Below are 21,204 nucleotides of genomic sequence, written 5' to 3'. Positions count from 1 at the left end.
ATGTTAATTGCATTTTTCTTCCTTCTTGTCACTATCAACTATTAAATCACTCAGTATTTTTGAGGGAATTTTTTTAACTAGCCTTTTGGAAGAGCCAGGTTAAACATTAAAGTCAGCATGACATACAAAGCCATGTTATGCTCACTGCTTTACATGTAACTATCAAGTACCAGTCAGGGAGCCAATACACGTGTATTCAATAGGACAGATTTTTGTTCTGTGTGAGTACTGCCTGTTTTGTGATAAAAAATTAAAAGACTTTAATATAATTTCTCTTCAGAGGTATGTATGAAGGATCTTCTGTGTGTCTCCCAAACTGAAGTTTCCTGTCAATCACTCTCTTGCAGAGGAATTTGGCTTAGTGTCTTTGAAACATGTCTCCTCTGGGGTTTTTTTTTGTTAGAAAACAGATCTACCAGCGTACAGTATAACGTAGCATTGAATTTTTCATTCAAAAAGGCCCATTAGGTTTCTTCGTGACGATTCTATTCAATTTCAGCAGTAAGAATTCCCAGTTTGTCTGCCACGTGCTGCATTAGTCTTCGTATAACTAAGTTTCTTCCTCTTCCCTTTCACCCTTTTCTCGTGGTCCAATATGCTTGTGATACCTTAAGTTTGAGTTGGAACCACACTTTCCTTGTTCTAGTTTGATTGTTGCTTCAGTGTACTACTACTGGCTGCTCAAGGTAACTGGACCCAGCTGTCTGGCTGAGGTCTCCCCAGTTCTGAATGGAGAGATGGATTGGGTTATGTGGCTTTCTCCTGCTTATATTGATTTGGCTGGAATTTGTTTGGGGTTGTTTTTTCCACCACAACCTGTCATTTTGTGTGTCATGGTCACTTGTGAGAAACAAAAACTTCTAACTCTTTTTCTGTAAACCTACAACCCAACCATTTCTTCATTATCCTACATTAGGACAACTGTATTTGCCTGAGAATAGTATCTGTATCCCAGTCCTGTAAAATTCAGCATATTTTTTTCAGTTCTCACTCCCAGTTTCACAGTATCATTTGGATTCCTGCCCTCCAGTTCTTCAGGCCCTCTCCATTCAGTGCCACCTGCAAAATTGCAAAGCTCACAGCAGTTCATTAATGACAATACTGAATAGCAACAGAATCAATACAGGTCCTATCATCCTATCATTTTCTAAACAGGTTTCCATCTACTATGCATTAAATTGCTCTCTTCCATATTTTCTTCTTCTATTTTCATGAATTACTGTGGAAGACTATCAAGGTGAAGTTGAGGTATAGGATGTAGGACATTTTCCACATGTCCTATTACTCTGCATTCAAGAAAATTAGGGGTTTTTTGGTATTATTTACTCTTTTTCAGTTTATGGTTGTTAATCTTTTGATGACTGTCTTTCAGGTGAACATGATTGTCTCATTCTTCCTTCCAGGAATTTACTTCTTCCAAGCAGCAGCAATTTGCAGGCAGTGCCACAATGAATCACAGTTCCCTCATTAACTCTGCTTCCTTCGATAATCACCTTTGATCTAAACACTTCGCTACTACCATACTTTTCTGCTTTTCCATTATGCAGAGCAAAATGTACAGTAGGAGGACCAGAGAATGCATGATGTTAGCATCACTGGATGCTACACTGGATATATCTACAGAGAGGTTCTCCTAGGCTCCAAGGGGGAGAGAAAAGGGTTCATTTATGTAAGGATTCATTTGGAGCCACAAAGAAGCCTTGGGACTTGCAGTACCCTCTCTGAGATTGTGAGATTGTCCCAACACCGACGCTTTTGCGTAGCACAGGAGTGTTTTAAACTGCAAATTGATACTGAAGTGGTAGATATTCAACACTCCAGCCCACAGGAAAAAGCTCACGATACCAATATCATAGTTATTTCTAATTTACCAGTTGCTAAAATGTTTTCCCTTAGTACTGCTGTTAGCCATGTCAGAGTTTCTTCAGGCTCTTGCCACTTGTTTACAGCAGTTCACCAGATGTCCCAGCTTTATTCTGTCATTTGCATTCTTCCCTTTTCTGCATGGCTCCACATTGATCAGTCTTGTGTAAAAATCTAAGTCCAAAGTCAATGAACATAGGCACCAAGACATGTTCCCACTGAAATCAGCATGAGGTTATACTGGCTTTTCAGAATCTTATTATTTCGGCTTGTGATTAATCATGGAATCATAGAACAGTTTGGGTTGGAAAGACACCTTAAAGCTCATCTAGCTTCAGCCAGCCCTGCCATGGGCAGGGACACTTTCCACTAGAGCAGGTTGCTCCAAGCCCCGTCCAACCTGGCCTTGAACACTGCCAGGGACGGGACAGCCACAGCTTCTCTGAGCAACCTGTCCCAGTGCCTCACCATGCTAAAGTTAGCTGTCAAAACATTCGTTTAATCCCCATTTCTACCAGTTATTCAGATGGCTCAGATATTTCTATGCGTTTTCTCTAGTCCTGTTATCCAATCACCATTCTTCAATCCTATTATGCCCTGATTTTCACGCTTTATTTCAATTTTCCCTGACTAGCTCATCTTCCTTCTGCCTTTTTCTTTTTTATATGAAGTCCTGGTTTTCCTCCCAAAGGATCCACTCTCGATGTGGATCATTATTTGAAGATCAATGATCTGGATTTGAAGATCAATGATCTGGATCATTATTTGAAGATTTTCTTTTTAATTTCATTTGCAATTTTTTTGTCCAGCTAGTCCTAATATCATACCACTGAACTCTCAACTCTAATATTCCCATCCCAGACATGTTTTCCTTTCTCTTTTTATTCCAGTTCCCCCTCCCTCGAATCCCCTCTCTTACTTCAGTCCTCACCAGACATTCTTTAACGTAAATTGTTTGTTCTTCATTTTTCACTCTTCCACAACCATTTCTGCCCGGGGTTACATTTCTTATCTTTCTTTCATCCTCACCCCACAGGTTTCCAATCCCTGTTTTACATACTCATTTCTGGTATACACCAGTTTTCCTTCTTCTCCTCCCATTTGTCTTTCCCATCATCTTGTCCTATTTCTTGTCCTTAGCATTCAAGTAACCTTCTTCCAGCTTGCTCTATAATTTCCTATGAACATCCTAAATCACGCATATAGCTTTACTTTCCTCTTTGTGCTTCCTGGACCAACTCAGTTTGGAAACGGCCTGGTAACAGAGACATTCCTTAGCTCTCTATGGGGGTGCCTGAACATAGCAGTTGCAGGAGAGTTCAGAACTGCAATCATAGTGCTCTGCCGTTCCCAAGACTGGAGATCTAAGTCAACATGACTAAATATTAACTATTAAAAATATGTAAATCATGATTATTTTATTTAAAGCTGTGAATATAAACAGCTTTGTCCAGCATTTATACATGAAGAGAAACAACATCCATCTGCAACAAAGGTTAGCATCTTCCCCTTTATAATTTTTAGTCCTCACCCCAGACTTTAGGAAAATTAGGTACAGCCTTAATACAGTGCTTTGAAGGCTTTTCTTTACTGTAAGAGCGGTGTTTAACAGCAAGCACTCATACCAGCCTCACCTATAATATGGCTTGCTGCCTGGAGATACTGCCCACGTGTACGGCCTGGAGAGCTGAGCCCCACAGACACAAAGGTATATGACAAATCCTCACATAGCTTCAGAGCTGCTTGAAGAGGAGAATCTGATCTATTGACTTGTTCTGAAAATAGCACCCAGTGGGAGGTGACTGACTGGCTAATACCTGTGGTGTTTCCATCACCGATTGGGATGAAGTCTGTTGCCAGGAATCCTAGGGCAGTTTCCTTGACAACCAGAAGAAATGCACAACTGTGATGCACATGACTTTTCAGGTGCTTTTTTAACTCCTTTGAAACAATGAACTGCCATACCACAACCATACCTCAGATAAATAAAACCTAGCTGTACATCCAAATGGTGAATAGGTTTTATATTCAAGGGCAAATTTGAGTTGAGCCTGAAATCTCTTATGAAACAAACCCTCAAACGAGCAAGCAGGATGGAAGTATTTCCATTATTCAAGATGACAGAAGATTTGCAAGATTAGCTACTTCTTTATTTTATAACCTTTGGATGAGAAATTTAAAGACACTGAAGATATTTTCATGAGAAATACAGATAAATCTAACATGGATGTTCCTATTAAACCCAAAGCCCTCAGATTTCAAAGGTGATTGCATATAATGTACTGTTTATCAGAAGCGCTATGGCAGAAATCAAAATGTATTTTGAAATTATTTTAACAATGAAGTGTGAAATCTAAGCCAAAGCATACAGTATACAGTTACTCATTGTTTGCATGTAGAGTTGGCCGTGAATATTTGAGGCACAGTAAATTCACCAAATGATTCACAGTTTCATAGACTCACAGACTGGAAAAGACCTTAAGATCATCTAATTCCTATCCCCCTGCCATGGGCAGGGACACCTCACACTAGACCATGTCGCCTGAGGCTCTGTCCAACCTGGCCTTGAACACTTCCAGGGATGAAGCATTTACCACTTCTTTGGACAACCTGTGCCAGCGCCTCACCACCCTCACAATAAAGAACTTCTTCCTTATATCCAATCTAAACTTTCCCTATGTAAGTTTAAATCCATCACCCCTTGTCTTACCACTACAGTCCCTTATGCAGAGTCCCTCTCTGTCATCCTTATAGGTCCCCTTCAGATATTGGAAGGCTGCTAGGAGGTTTCCACGCAGCCATGAATTCAAGTTATACTGAGAAGCAGTTTCAGCCCTAGTGTAGCCAATACGTTTCAACAAAGAGTTCTATTACAAAATACAGAAATCGCAGAAACAGAATGGTTGAGTCTGGAAAGGACCGCTGGAGGTCATGCAGTCCAACCTTCCTGTTCAAGCAGGATCAACAATAGCACATTGCTCAGGACTGTGTCCAGACGGCTCTTGAATATTTCCAGAGAAGGAGACTCCACAACCTCTCTGGGGAACCCGTTCCAGTGCTCACTCAACCTCACAGTAAAGAAGTTCTTCCTCATGTTCAGGTAGAACTTCCTGTGGTTTAGTTTATGCCCATTGACTCTTGTCCTATTGCCTGGCACCACCAAGAAGAGTCTGGCTGATCCTCTTGACTATCTTCAAATACTCATATGCATTGATCGGTTCCTCCCTGGACAGGCCTAGCTCCCCCAGCCTTTCCACATAGGAGAGGTGCTCCAGACCCTTAATTGTTCTAGCAGCCCTTTGCTGGACTTGCTCCAGGAGCTCGATGTCTTTCTTGTCCTGGGGAACCCAGAACTGGATGCATTTCTCCAGGTGGGACCTCACCAAGGCTGAGTAGAGAGGGAGGATCACCTCCCTCGACCTGCCAGCAATGCTTTTCTTACTGCAGCCCTGGATACCACTGGCCTTCTTGGACATAAGGGCACATTGCTGATCGCTCATGGACAACTTGTTATCCACCAGGACCCCCAGGTACCTCTCTGCAGAGCTACTTTCCAGCAGGTTAGCCCCCAGCCTGCACTGGTGCATGAGGTTATTCCTTTTCCAGTTGCAGGACCCTGCACTTGCCTTTGTTGAATTTCAAAAGGTTCTGCCTTGCCCACCTCTCCAGGCTCTCGATCCTTCTGAATGGCAGCACAGCACTCTGGGGTATCAGCCACTCCTCCAAGTTCTGTATCATCAGCAGGCTTGCTGAGGAGGCACTCTGTCCCTTCTTTATCCAAGTCATTTATGAATATGTTGAACAATACTAGACCCAGTATTGACCCTTGGGCTTCACCGCTGACTACAACTCTTAGCTCTGCCACTCTTAGCTCTGCCACTCTTAGCTCTGCCACTCAGCCAGTTCTCAATCCACCTCAAAGTTCACTCATCTGGCCCACACTCCCTGAGCTTGCCTGTGAGGATGCTGAAAGCCTTGATGAAGTCCAGGTAGACAACATCCACTGGTCTTTCCTCAGTGAGAGCCAGTTATCCCGTCGTACATCATACAAAACAATCAGGTTGGTTAAGCATGATTTCCCTTTGTTGAATCCATGCTGACTACTCCTGATCACCTTCTTATCTTCCACATGCTTAGAAATACATAGGAATTTTAAAAGGAAATGTTCTTTTAGGTTCCGGAGTCAGCAGTTTAATAAATAGCCAGAAACATCCATTCTTCTGCTTTGTGATTGGGTGGAATAAACACATGCAAGGAAGGTAAGAAGAAGTTGAAAAGAATACAGTAGGTAAAATAAGAAAAGTAGAGGGAGTGAAGAAAGGGACTTATCAAAAATGACAAACCAGATGACAAATGTAATTTTTTTTTAACTCTATCTGCTGACATCAGGCCACTAAATCGACTCTCTTCCCTATTAGTATTGATGGATGACAAAAATTGAAGGAGCACCAAGGACTAAAGCTAATTATTTTTGAGCTAAGAAAGGGGTGTCATCTGAGGTCTAGAATCCCAAATAAAATTTTGAAGTGGCCAAATGATAAGAAATTTCAGAAAACTTCTCTAATTTTTACTTGTGGCTGAGAGAGTGAGTTGCTGGGAGAGGAAGATATAATAAAGTGTTACTGTGGCAAAAAATAACTGTAGAATACAAAAAGTGTTGCATAAGCAAATAAGTCAGCCCAGTCTGTCATCAGTGGGAGTTAGGTAAAAAATATCTGAAACAGAGTGAGACTGGAAGCAAACCAGTTAAGATAGAACAATATACACTATTAAAATAATCAGAGAAATCTGGGTTGACCTGGACATTTTAAATGAGGACACTGCATGCATCTGAATGAATCATTACCAAAGATTCAGGTGCTTCCCTAAACCAGATTACATTCATAATAAATAGACTTGAGTACAGAATTTTAAAACCATATTAGTGGCAAAGGTTGATGCCTGGGGCCACATTAGCTCAGCATCAAGCTCTGATCTGTCATAGATCAATGAAATGTAGCAAGCCTGAATTGCTGATTCAATTTAGTATTCATTTACTTCCAGAGCAGAACATAAATAGTAAGGAAGAAAATGTGAAACATGATCTGTGAGAACAACATCATGTTCTATGGGGAACTTAGTATGCATGCATGTGTTTAACTTGGAAATATTTAGGAAACTAAGTATCAAAAGAGCCCAATCAGTTCTGAAGTTAACTTGCCTCAGTACCCCAAAGCCTTTTACCACTGAAGTTAAAAGAAACTGCCTTCCTCCCAAGCAGATACTGAACACAATCATGCTGGGTGCATAAACAAGAACGAACCTTGGCAGAGTACTAGTGAAACCCTCCAACAAAAATGCAGTGATTGTAGCATCTAATTTAGAATCAGAATATCTCAAGTTGAACATGAAGCTGCGAGTGTGATCAGATGCTGGCAGTGAGACAAAACAGCAGCTTAGAGAAGCATTAACACTTCTGCAAAAGTTTTGAAATCTGTCCCAAAAAAGTATTTAAAGTTGTAGCCCAGTCTCACAGCAGTCATTCTGGGACACATCTACCTGAGCCAACCCATGCAGGAGTATGATTTAATCTTTGAAGATGATAGAATTATACTGGACCCTTCCTACTGCTCTACTGATAGTCTTGACATTGTGTTTGCTGACAAAATATGATCTGTTTATCCCAACTCTTTGCCATGTATGACCCTGCAATTCCTGGATATTCCTATTTCTACTACCTCTATGCATTTTTAAAGGTTCTTCCTTACTTTTTTTTTTTCCAAAATTTCATGTACTATCTAGTCATACAAATAGCCGATCAACGAAATGTCACCAATCATTGACATTGAAGTCCTGTGAAGTTTAGTTTTGCTTTCAAACTCTTTCTGGTCCACTTCTTATTGTGTGGCAATAAACAGCTTTAGATTAGAGTTGCATAGCTGGCAGAGTGTGTTTATACTTAGCAACTGCCTATAGAAATATAGATTAACATCAAGGCTTTACTGGCTCTTTGCCAGGATGCTGATCTTTTGAAGCTATAGTGTACCCAGCAAACTCATATTTACCTACAGAATTAGCACTGCCATCTCATATAAGAATACACTAACAGTTGGGATAGGAATAAGAGACTAGTTTTCTTTCATGACAAATTCTGCAGTAATCTTATCTGTGTCAAAACAATTTGAGAGGGGAGTCCTACAGTGAAAAGATACAGTTACTGTGATATACTCAGAAACAAGAATTTAATCTGCCATTTTTCATTCAGGCTTAATATTCTTAAATGTAAAATGTAAAATGTTTGTAATGTAAGTTTTATCAGCGTCTATATATGCATCCATTTCTGCTTGTCTGTGGGTGTGGCTGCACACACATGTGGAGGCACATGTATATGTATGTGTGTATTCCCACAGGTTTATATATATATATATTGCACTTAGAATGTATTTTAATACTAACTAAATAATAAAAAATGATCTTATTCATCTCTAGCTTCTAGACTGATATCTCATTGCAACTCCAGTCTGTAAAGGCTGTAGGATTCACCAGCATACTCTCATTTCTGTGCATCATGTTTGTTTGGGATTTGACCTATATCACTGAATCCCCTGGGAACACAGCTGGACAAAGGTTGTCTCTTTCTGCAGTGTTTGGACAGGAACACACTGCTATGTTTGCAGTGAGAAGAGTAGGACAGCCTAGATGTCAGCAAATATTCTTGGCAATCTCTGCAGTATCAAAGCTGCATAGTAATTACTATTACTATGCTAGGTAATATTGATTATAGCATTTACTATGCACGGTAGCAAAATAAAGATATGCATAAGTGTGCAGTACATGTTTTTCTATAACGACAATCATAACAACCTCTGTAAAAACCTCTAGAAACATCACAGTTATTCTAAGGGTATGTGCAGAGCTCTTCTTTTTGCTGTCAATTCCTTTCTTCATTTGTTGGGCAGCAGTTTGCAAGGGTTGTTATATCCTCTGTGTTTGGCAAAATGAAATTTTTTGTATATTTGCACAAGCAGCAATTAACAGCACAGATGTTAATTGTGGTGGGGGGTTTTAATGAAAAATGCATGGCTCATATTCAATATGCACTTCTTGGAATAACATTTGGTGGATATTAAAGCTGATCAAGATTCAACCAAAGATTTTCTCAATCTGAATATCCTGGCAGGCAATAATTCTCAAAACATATTAAACTGTAAGGGGCTGCCTGCTCTGTAGTCAGTCAGTGTAGCTGTCTATCCTTCTAGCCATAGGCATTTTCATTTGCATCAGTCATATCCTTTCCACTATCACTTTTTTTTCTGCTGGATTAGCTTTTACATTAGGACCAAGGTGGTTTGGTGTTCCTTTTTTTTCCTTCCCAAGCAATCATCTTCCACAACACTCTTAGACTGTATGCAAGGGATAAACTCCCAAAAGCTCTCAAATGAACCCTGGGATGACACTACCTTAGAGTAGGCCTCTGGTGAAGAATTAATTATGGTAAAGCATATCTGAACATCTGTGATGAACTGATCAGGTACATATCTAAGACTTTGCTTTACTATTGCAGTGCCAGTCCTGAAGCTGCAGCTACTACATGTTCCCACAGAACTTCAAGTGGAAATATCCCCACATCCATTGCACTACTGTATTTTAAGGAACACAGTGATTCTTGAACACTGAATTACACAACCACACTCTTGTCCACAGCATGAAATAAGAGAGTGATACATACTAGTAAGAGTTATTTTTCATCCACAGTGCATAAATCTATGTAGTTATATGACAGCTTACACACCTATTAAAGCCAGTTAGCCCCAGAGGAAAACACTAGTAATGTGCCTGAGAAACTTTTATGTAGGTAGAAGTGACAACTCTGCTGTAAAAACATCATGCAGCAAACCATAAAACCTGTATCCGACTGGTGTGTGGTCTCTTCTGGTTCTAAACCAGAGATGGCAGAGGAATGTAAGGGATCCAAATAAAACTGTGTTGCAGAAATATTCAGCATTTTCACTGATACAGACTTTCCCATAAAGACATGATCTGGACTACTGAAACGTAGATCTTCTAGAAAGTGAATAACTATAAAAGAGAGTGATAAGCTCAAGAAATTGAGATCAGAGTCTGCTGGGTTTTTTTGAGAGACTCAGGTAATCAAAGTTACACTCAGTGATCCTTTCTGTTCAAAGATTGGTGAGAGTGTTTGGGAAATGCTGATTTAATGCCACTTAAAATTTTGAATTTCTCAATTTTTATTTTCTGTATTTTTTATCTTGAAAAGACACAGGAAAGAAAGAAGCAGGAGTTGAATTTTGATATTTTCAAAGCTGTCTTTTTAATTCAAAAGTGTATTTTTAACATTAATTTGTTCCCCTTTAAAAAAAAATTTATAAATGTAGCTCCCTCATGGATCAAAATAATATTTGCTTTGGATGAAACTAAATTACTGTGTACCATTTTCAGTTTCACCAGGGAACATCATTAAAATTAAAATTATTGGTTGTTTCTTTCAAAACCTCTCATAATTTCATCCACATCTAATTCTAAATTAGCTGGCATGTGCTTCACACGATTTAAAGATTAAAATTAATATACTTAATATCATACTCCACTCTCTTCATAACGAAAGGTATTTTCTTCACTAGTAACTCTTTTTCACTTCCTATTCAGTGTTACAAATATTTGATGCGAAATTCTACCATTAAAACATTTCCTGTTAAGAAAATAATTAATAAAACTCTTTCATGTGCTTCATTCCAATGGAACATTGAATTAATTTAGAAACAGCTGGTAATGAAGGAGATAGGTAGATAGTTTGACCTTGATCAGGTCAAAATTGAAAACAAATATTATATATGTGAATATGTGATAAAGGCATAGAATTGAAAAGGTTTGTGTTTAATTCCTCCAGATACGACAGATGTACACAATTATAGGCAAATGTCTATGTTTTATAGCAGGTTCATTCCATGTCAGGCTCTCAGTATTCTCCCTACAGCCAGTAATATGAGATCCTTCAGAAAACGCAAAAGCTTTTTTCTATTGTGGGTGCCTCGAGATCCCTAAGGAGAAAATAGAACAAAACCATTTAGGTTGGAAAAGACCTTTACGATCATCAAATCCAACCATTAACCCAGAAATGCCAGGTCCACCACTAAACCATGTCTCTAAGTAAGTGCCACATCTACACATCTTTTACATCCCTCCAGGGATGGTGACTTCACCACTTCCCTGGGCAGCCTGTTCCAGTGCTAGACAACCCTTGTTCTGAAGACATTTTTCCTAATATCCAATTTAAACCTCCCCTGGCACAGCTTGAGGGTGTTTTCTATCCTTCTATCTCTTGTTACTTGTGAGAAGAGACCAACAGCCACCTCACTACAACCTCTTTTCAGGTAGAAGTATCCAGGGTGATTGTTGTGAGACTGGGCTACAACTTAAAATACTTTTTTGGAACAGATTTCAAAGCTTTTGGAGGAGTGTTAATGCTTCTCTAAGCTGCTATGTTGTCTCACTGCCAGCACGTGATCACATTCGGCAGCTTCATGTTCCCATGCCAGAAGTTGCAGTGTTCTAGTACATATGTTACAGGAAGGATGCCTTAACAACTGGGTGACCACATTTGTGTTGTACTGGCTTTAAATTCAGGATCTGATCTAATATAAATATAAAAATCTGTACCTGAATATAAATGGAATATTAATCTATCTATCTTTCATAGCTTTATTAAAAACATGTCAGGTTACATCTGTAATGCATCAGAACAGGTTAGATGTCCGCACAAGATTATGAACTGCACCCTGGAGCTGTTTACTACTTTCTTCTGACTATGAGGGGAGATTAAATGTTCAATTATTCAGTTGCCTACACAAGTGTGTCTAGTGACATGGTACATACACTGGAGGATCCAAAGCATCTGTATAGGACTGACATATGACACACAACAACTACAGGAGCATTGTGCTTTTCTGGACTGGCAGGTAGAAACAAAAGGGATACTCGAGGGCATGCAAATGATACTACGTGCCTGCATTAGGCATCTTGGTGAAGCCCTAGATGAGAGAACCTATGCACATTTGGTTTTTATCTGTACAACAGGGAAAAATTTTGGTTTCCTTACAAGACTGTTGTGAGGACAGCTTCTGAAGTGTATTTCTCTTCTGCTTCCTTTATATCCCTTAGATTTGGCAGAATTTTACCCACTGAAATTTTTATTATTTATTAGTTGCAACTCAGTAACCCAGTCACGGAGATGATCAACCAAACAAAAAGAAAGCTATGGCTGCACAGACAGTGTAATTCCAAATTTGCCTTAAGTTGCAGTTGAGCTCTGGGAGGACACTAGTATTGAGAGGTCAACATCAGCATTGTCATTCAGAGCTCTTGGTTTTATGAGTCAGAAAAACTACTTGAAAGGCACTCTGATTCTTTTCTGTATGTGCTAGAGAACTGATTAAATATGAAAGCTTCTAAAATCACCTCTCTTCCTGATTTTTCAAATTAAAAACTTCATATGAAGAACAATCACAGCTTTTCTGAAGGAAATCTCTCTAGAAGGAGAGAATTTTTTTCCCCCTTTCTTTAGTAATTAGAGTAAATTACATTGGAATGATAATATTCAGCATTTTCATGTCTTCTCTTCAATGAGATTCAGAACTTGAGAGCCTTAAATCCTCACTCTAATGCACCCCTTGATGTTTCTTTAACAAAAGCATTTTAGTCACCCTCTGATTTTTGAATAAAATGACTACCATGTTCTAAACTACTCCAAGATTCAAATAACAGAAAACTGGTTGCACAGAAGACAGTTAAAGAACATTTTTTTCAAAAGACAGAGAAAAATAGACATAGCGTTTTCTAGTATCTCTGCATGCTCCTTCTCACACATGCATAAACACACTGTGAAGTAGGTGGAAAAAAATACATATCATCTGATGAATCTTGTCTTTATGTATGCATAACTGTCATGTGAGAAGTGGGATTCATCATCTTTTGATCAGGACCAAAATTCAGCTATATAAAAACCTATATACGGTCTGGGTGTACAAGCTCCAGCTACAGTCAGAGTTCGTTGAGTTCGATCAATATAAGTTGCCAGAGAGTCAGCATTTAGTGTTAGTGTTGTTCAAGGTGTTATACAGTACTCAGGGACTATGAGATAATTCAGGGTGAAGTGACCTCAGGAGATCTTTAATCCAACCTTCTGCTAATTTGTGAGGCCATAGGGTCATCCATAAGGTCCGATCAGGCTGTTCATGGTTATTTATCTGATGGGGTCTTGAAAAACACCACAAATGGAGACTACACCCCCTGTCAGCAACTTGTCTCTCTCTTCACTGTCCTGATGAGTGAAGAAAAAAGTCTTGATATCCAGTCTGAAGCCTGTTCACATTGAGTTGGCCCACGTAACACAGGAACTATAAGAAAACAATGTCCTACAGAAATGGCAGCTGGAGACGAAAAGATCAGCCATATGGCTCTGCAGGCTCCATAGATTGTTCTGATCAGAGATCCTCTATCTATAGCAGGAGCCTACACACCTACCTCACATCTAATGATTTAGAGGTAGGATTCTGTTGCCCAACTTTAATTGCCCAAATTACCTATTTTCCAGCCAGCCAGAACATAGAAGAGTTCTGACGTTCTGTAAGACTAATGTTACACTTGCCAGTCTCTCATCGAATGCCTGAATAATCTGGGATATATCAAAGAACACTAAAAATGTAAGTGTAGGCAACCGAAATTAGGTGAAGTAGGATACCAAAAGAGTATTTGGTATCTTTGATCAGATTTGTTGAAGTAAATTCTATAGTATTCCATTCTTGACAGCACCATCATGCTTTAGCCTTACAGGCTTCCCATATGCAGACATTGTGCAACGATTCTTCCAAGAATTCCCAAGAGCTTATGGAGGAAAAAATGGACCTTCAGCTGTGTCAGTTATCTCAGACTACCTGCCATAAAAAAAAGTTTAAACCAAAACTTACCTACTTATCAGTCAAAGAGGTAAAGAAAATTTCCATGCAGCTGAGAATGACCATTCAAAACACTGAAATAATTACAAAGTTTTCTATTAGAGTATTTCAGACAATCCTAAATGATTAGATTATCATTTTGTTATCACACAGCTGGATAGTTGTATAAAAATGCTAGAAAAGGGCATTCAGGAAAGTAAATTGAACTATCCTTTTTCTTTTTTTTTTTTAATTTTTAATAAAAATAAATCTTTTGTTTGCAAGTCACAGATATCTTCACTGTTCCTTCCTAGAGATGAAGCACTATAAATGCCAATTTATTTTTCACTGTGAGGTTAGTCTTTGGAGTAATAGAAAATAATTTTCCTCAAATTTAATGAATAAATCATTGTGGGAGGCTCTGCATGATAGTTTGATCCTGCATAGGTATTTCTTCTGATTGTTAGCAGGGTTATACATTTTAATTCCTGAAACATTATGAACTCATAATCATTTGCTTTTAGATCTTTCTGATAACTTTGCTTTTTCATTAATTCCTTTTCACTGAGGTAATAGGGAATTACATTGTTTAATGATTCTCTAAAGATCCAAGGAGGCTGAATATCCTAATAGAGCAATTTTATTTCACGAATAATATTGCAGGCACCAATATCATTAAATTTTAATGTTTTCTGCAGTAGGCCATGTCCCTAGCAATGGGGAATGCAGCATCCTAATCCAGAAGCAATTTGGGCAAAATGAGCTGGTCCTTTCCCAAAGCCAAGTATCAGTCCATGGAAATTCATCAAATATATTGTTTACTCTGAGAGAATATTTAATAACACAAGAAAAAGAGAGAAAAACCTTGATCACTGACTTTTTTTGGAGTATAATTCCCCATGAGCTCTCCTACCATGGACATTTAAGCTACTGAATCCCTTGAACACATCCTTAAAAGTGAAAAGCTCATGGCCTAAGGTAAGACCCTCCAACCCAAACCTGTGCTGCAATTGAGCCTTCAGGCTACTTCATGGCCACCAAGACTACCAGAAGGTTCAGTGGGTGCTGTGCGTGCCAACGTTTGGCCCATGGGGAATAATGGTGACCGAGAAGTCAGTCCTGCAAAAGAAAATATGACTTGCCAAGGCTGCGCAGTAGGACATGATTTGACAGAAGAGGCAGAGGCACACACTGCAGTAGGTCTCCCGAATACTCCCTTCCAGCTCCTGCGCTGGTGTGATTTATTCTTAGGACTGAACTTCTCTGGATGCCCTGTTTTCTGCAGAATTTGTGTCCTTTAAACTTTTACTGATATGCCCTGAGGAATTTCTTCCCTCCTAGTCCACTCACCAAGAGCACCTCTGTTTTCTATACTCAGTGTTTTACAATAGTTATTATCCTCTGATTGTATGTGTAGCCTCAGGAAAAGGAATTATTCTCAAATTGTCTATTCCCTAATCAAAAACTTCCTTCTCTTCTGTCAGTGAGTTCAAATTTTGTCATTGTTTTGCTTTTCATACTTGGTCCTTTTAAATAATTTTCCCCAATTGAAGTAGTTAAGATTGAAAATCCTTAAAAAAAAAACAAAGAAGTGAATAAACTAAACAAAAAAGCAAAAGCAAGAAAAACCTTGCATTTTGCATGGTAAGTCTGTGAGTTTGGTCTGCAATTAACACAGATCCCCTTGGACTTCCTCACATATGTCAGAGCTCAGGTAATTGAATACATTTTAAATCTGTGACATGAGATACACAGCCAGGGAAATGGAGTAACAAATTAACTTGAAATTTTGATATATATTTCCTGCTCTATCTAAAGAATTAATCCATGTGTCAGGCAGAATCACTTGCAGTTTAGAATAAGGATTGATTAAGGGTAACACTTACCAGCTTTCAACTTTTTGCTGTTTAAGGTTTAAATAGGGCTACTACATTACCCACAGGTATTATTTTAAATAGACACATCCTATTGCACCCTTTTTTTATATATAGATAAAAACTTCCATTTTACTTCAGATACAAAGAATGCTTTTTAGGGTAACATAAGAAAGTCAGCTGACTGCATGCATCACGCTCACTGTACAAGCAGCTCAGCTGAGCCTTCTCATAAAGCAGGATTGGACTGTTTCCTGCTTTAAGTGTCCATTTGGGGTGCAGCTTCAGGGTGGCACCAAAACCACATTAGTATATTTGTTGGGTCATAGACATATGATAGGCTTTGAATTATATCATATCATAACATGAATGTGTTTTGGTATTTGACTTAAATATTATTTATTTTTATCTCTCTCAGAATCACTCCCTAGAACCAGGAGAAGATGTCTCCTAGATAAGGATCTTATAAAGTGGTTCTTGGCTTCACTTTCTCTTGTTTGCACAGAATATTAATAGTTTTCCACCATCTAGATAAATGTTCTAAAACTAGTGGTTACGGACCCTTGACTAATCCAAGCTGCTACAGGAAAAGTTCTGAGATGGGCAAAATTTCCAGGTACCTGGCACCCATAACTGTGGCCTGCAAACATATTAGTAATCTGAAAAAGATTAGGACATGCTGCTGTAGCACTCCAGCCTTTACCAACAACACAACGCTTTTTCTAATGGAAGGGAAAATAACAGAAATCGCAGCTAAGTCAAACATCCTGATCTGGAAACTAATAAGTATTTTACAGGAACCTCAGGGTACTTCATGTGTGTGGTGTCATAAACAGTCCAAGGACGTTCTGCATGCATGCAGTGTGTTTCTATTCCCTGCAGTTTTTATAGTGAAGTTTCCAAGCTGTGCATAAGCAATAGTATAATAGGATCTCTATTTATTTCTCCTTCAGGAATGCTGTGCATATTTACTTGCTCATGTTCCTTCTATTTCCCCCAATAGCTTTGCTGGAAAACAAGTATTCACTAATAATTTGCCTCTTCCCATCTGTTTGTTTTAGCAAGCAGGCTTGATACTTTTGTTTTGCTCTGATATTTTTCTTCCCTTCTTCATGACAGCAGGATAATGGATGCAGACCCTGAACCAAGTGTCCATCGATGTCTGCAGTATGTCCTTTGTTAGTAAAATGTCTCATTCTGGGAAGAAGGATGGTCCCGTGGATATTCATTCAGAATAGCTTTCTGGAGGTGGCACATGTGAATTTGATGAGAATAGCCTCTTCTCTTCTCACTTGCTAGGCACATGCATAAAACCACTGGGGCAGTTTGGAGAAAAGAGGAAATAGTGCCTCTTTTGCAATATTTCCTCTGAGTTCTGCTCTGAGCCATATGTCTAAGCTGCAAAGAAGAGTAAGAATTTCAGACACTCTCCTGTATTAAGCAGTAGGTTCTCAGGGCTATCTACTATACTGCATGGAGTATTCTGAAGTGGCTAACACTTCCCAGGCATTGGGAAATTTCCTAAATTCTATGTAAATCCCTCTGCCTTGGGTTTCCTCTTGGCTGGCTCTGTGCTGCCAGGGCATGCAGTTAGTAGGAATCATAGGGATGTTGTTGGAAATTAGGCCAGAAAAACTTGAGCCAAGGTGCCTCAGGAGGAGGGACTCCTACCTCAGGAGTTTTAGTTTCTGGTTTTGGAGTCAGGCATAAAGAACTAAATTCCTAGGTACTTCAGGCATTTACCAGAGCAAACACGAGCCCTTTGTGGTGAAAGTTGCCATAAAATTATTGTCCAAAGTATAAGACATTCTTCAAAGATGTAGATACATGTTTTTTCTATCAGTAATTATTCATTCTGTTGAAGATCCCTTTTAAGTCCTCTCCAGCTACTTCATGGCATCTCAGCTACAAAAACAGACAGCATATTGAAACTATCACGTATTTTGAAAATTGACAGTTAGGAAAACTGATGAAAGATAATGCAGCAACAGCAATGAATCAGATTAATATGGACAACATGGGGAACATCTCACCTACGCAGGGAGCAGTGCTTGATATCAGAGGGCTCTTTCATCTATAATAACAAGACCCAGTGGCTGACAGCCAAAACTTCAAACTGGAAATAAGATGCAATTTTTTAGCAGGAACATACTTAACCATTTGAACTGTTTACTAATAGATACAGAATATCTTCCTTCATTCAGAGTCTTTAAACCATGGGTGATTCTCTTTAGAAACGAGAAGAAAATGAGTTTGCAATGAACTGAAAGTTGTCAGTATCACAATACTTGCTGGGTAAAATCTATGAGTCTATGAGATGGTCAAATTTATAATGGCTTTAGAGAAAATCATGTCTCTAGTAGGGAGAAAGCAGCTGAAATGTATTTGCTCTATGGGAATACTGAAATTAGTCTGAAGATTTTCAGTGAAATTTAGGAGCTTGTATATTGTAGAAAAACCTACATTTTTCTGGAGTTATGTGATTTTTCATAAAAACAGAATCTTTTAAGCATTTCAATTTTAACATTCTTAATAGACCAGATTTCTTCACAGGAAAAGCTCTTTTAAAAGTATTTTTTTACATTAGTTACAACTTTCATATTTTCTGCTCAGAAAAAACATTCTTCCTGTATTCTCAAGTTTTACTTATTAAAAACAAATTCTTTGAACACTTGCTCATGAGTTGAAAATAGATAATAAATTAAAACACACAATCTACATAAAGAAATCAGCAACATTTTTAAGATTTACAACAAGAACTAAATCTACATACATACTTGTTGTGGTGAATAAATGACAGTATCTCAAATAAGTAACTGTAGGATCCAAAACCTATATATATAAAAAGCATTGAAAGACGTGGAACTAGCAATGAATAATTGACTAAAAACTCTCCAAATTTCAATTAGTATGAAGATAATTTCTTCTGTTGCATGACCCATTTTATATTGTTTATTGCATCCAAATGATCTTTCAAGGGTGGCCTCACATCATATGTTCAGATTTGCCCAACAGACCTTGCAGAAGTGACTCTTTTATGGCAAGTGTTTACCACCGGAAAAACTTGTTAATTGGCAAACTTCTATACATTCCATCTTCCTAAACAGATTAATCAGGAAGGTATCACCTCATGCATTGCCATGACTCTACTGCAGTGGTAAGTATCAAAATGACTTCCATATCCAGACACTGTATAATTTAAACATGCTCAGAGGATTTCATAATTGTATCCACAAACGTTACTGCAAGATCAGCTTTCTGCTCCACAAGTTTCAATTAGAATGTGCAACACACCAATGCATTTGAAAAAAATAATGAATTCCTCTCTTCTTCAAGGGGTTTTATACAAATACTCAGCAAGTGAGCCGTACCACTTCTCACTTTCTAAATACTGACTTTTAAAGTATTGCTCTTTCCAGCACTGCATGTCAACCTTGTAATTTCTTGCATTTTGCTGAAGGCACAGGGAACACCAAATGATGCTGGAGATTACTAATGAAATATGGGGCCTTTCACTGCTAAGTTACACATTAAATGTCTGGCTAGGTTGTTCATGGTGCAAAGATGTAACTACTATCTGCTGGCTCTTCAGCAAGCTATATGAAAACCACTGTTAGTTTCAGTCTGCTTCTTACTGAGTCGGGGGGAATTAACTGGCTGAGAAACATACATATTTAAGACAACATTTTTGGAAGTTAACTGCTGAACGCCTGAAGATGAGATGATTTTCTGAACAGTGACATTGGATCAAGGTGCTAAATTTTCATATCCCAGACAGAAAAATGTGAATTAAAAATCTGAATTCCTCATGATATCTTGGCAAGTCTTGGTGTAAATACAAAAAAGAAAAGATCTCTTAAATGCTTCATGCTCAAGAGACAAAAATTTTACAGAGGCTTTAAATATACTTAAAACACATTTAAAGCTAGATTCCCAATTATCAAGTATTTCTTTATGGCTTAATCAATACAAACTCCAAGTTAATGAGTTGCAGTGACTAATAGGTCATTCTGTTTAATATATAGCTATATTCTGTTCTACATGAATGTCTTAAAACACTTATGTAAAGAGCAAACACTAGGAAAACTATTTACAGGGTCTGAAGAAATAATATTTCTTCATATAGGATATGTTAATTGTTTCACGATGATGTTGTCATATTTTGGACTAGAATACAAATTTAGGAGATAGATAGAAAGAAAAGAATCAACCAGTGCATTGAAAGAAAAATTATTCCTGAAAGGCACATGAAAGACAAGAAGGTGATTGTGAACTTCCACCATGGATTCACTAAGATCAGTCAGGTTTGCTCAATCTATGTGTCTTCTTTAATGAAATGTCTGACTTTTTGTGAATAAGTGGAGATTAGTAGATATTGTTCACCTCAAACTGCAGGGCTTTAAACACAGTATCTAATAAGCTCCTAGTAACCAAACTGGGGAAATGCAGGCTGGGTGGGTGGACCACAGAGTATACGAAAAGCGAACTGGACTGCTGGGCCCAAAAGATGATGGTCAATTATTCCAAGCCTGGCTAACTAGCTCGATGTAAGAGATATTCCTCAGGGGTTGATAATGGAATACAGCACCAGCTCAGCTGGATAAGACGCTGAACAATCTGATCTTTTCAATTAGCCCTGTTTTGCACAAGACATTGGACTACAGTCCTCCAGATGCCATCCGTAACTTGTGTGCTTCTAGGAGGCTAAATATTGAAAATTCACAAACAGTAGTTGGCTAACCACTAATCCCTGTTTTTCTCGTTTGATTCTTAGTATACTCATTTTCATAGCTAACTCCAATGTGTTCCTCAAAATACTGTTTTTCCTGCTGTTGCATGTGCCTACAGCAACAACAGTTTCTCACAGATGTCTAAAACAGGTTGCTTTGAATAATGAATTATACACCTTGGCTGATAAGTGGGAGGCTGTTTTCATGTTACACAGCTGTCTGGATATGATAAAGGGAATTTATGGGAAGGAGATCCGTTCTTAACGGGGCCATAGATTTTCCAACCCTTAGAATTAGACAACGTTGTCCAATAGATGATTCTCCATCAGTTTTCACCACATACATCTTAATCAGTAAAACGTACATGGGAATATAGGACTTAACCTTCTCAGAAGGAATCCATCAGGAGTTTTCTAACCTTCAAACAAACAAAGCTCACAATGACAAAAAAGAGCAACATAATTCAACTGTAACAAAAAATTGACAAAGTTTTAAGTGCTTGGTCAAAGTCCATGGATACTGTTACTAGCTTGAATAGGCACTGGATTATGGCTGTACTCTGCAAAGAGATAATTTTTGTCATAATCTAATTTTGTCATAATTTGTAACACATTTCCTGAGATCTGTTTTATGATGAAGCTGAGACACTGCCTATGTGTTTACATTGCTCATTAGTTATCCTTCCAGCTCAATGGGTAACTATGCTCTGAAGACCACGATCATAAAGGCACTCTTACAGCAGACAGAAGTGCTCGGATGAGGCGATGATGTAGTGACATGCCATACTGTCTCCTTCACAAATGTAAA

Source organism: Strigops habroptila, chromosome 3 (assembly GCF_004027225.2).
Source record: "Strigops habroptila isolate Jane chromosome 3, bStrHab1.2.pri, whole genome shotgun sequence".
Taxonomy (NCBI): domain Eukaryota; kingdom Metazoa; phylum Chordata; class Aves; order Psittaciformes; family Psittacidae; genus Strigops; species Strigops habroptila.
The sequence above is the reverse complement of the archived record's forward strand: the minus strand, read 5'-3'. Positions refer to the sequence as shown.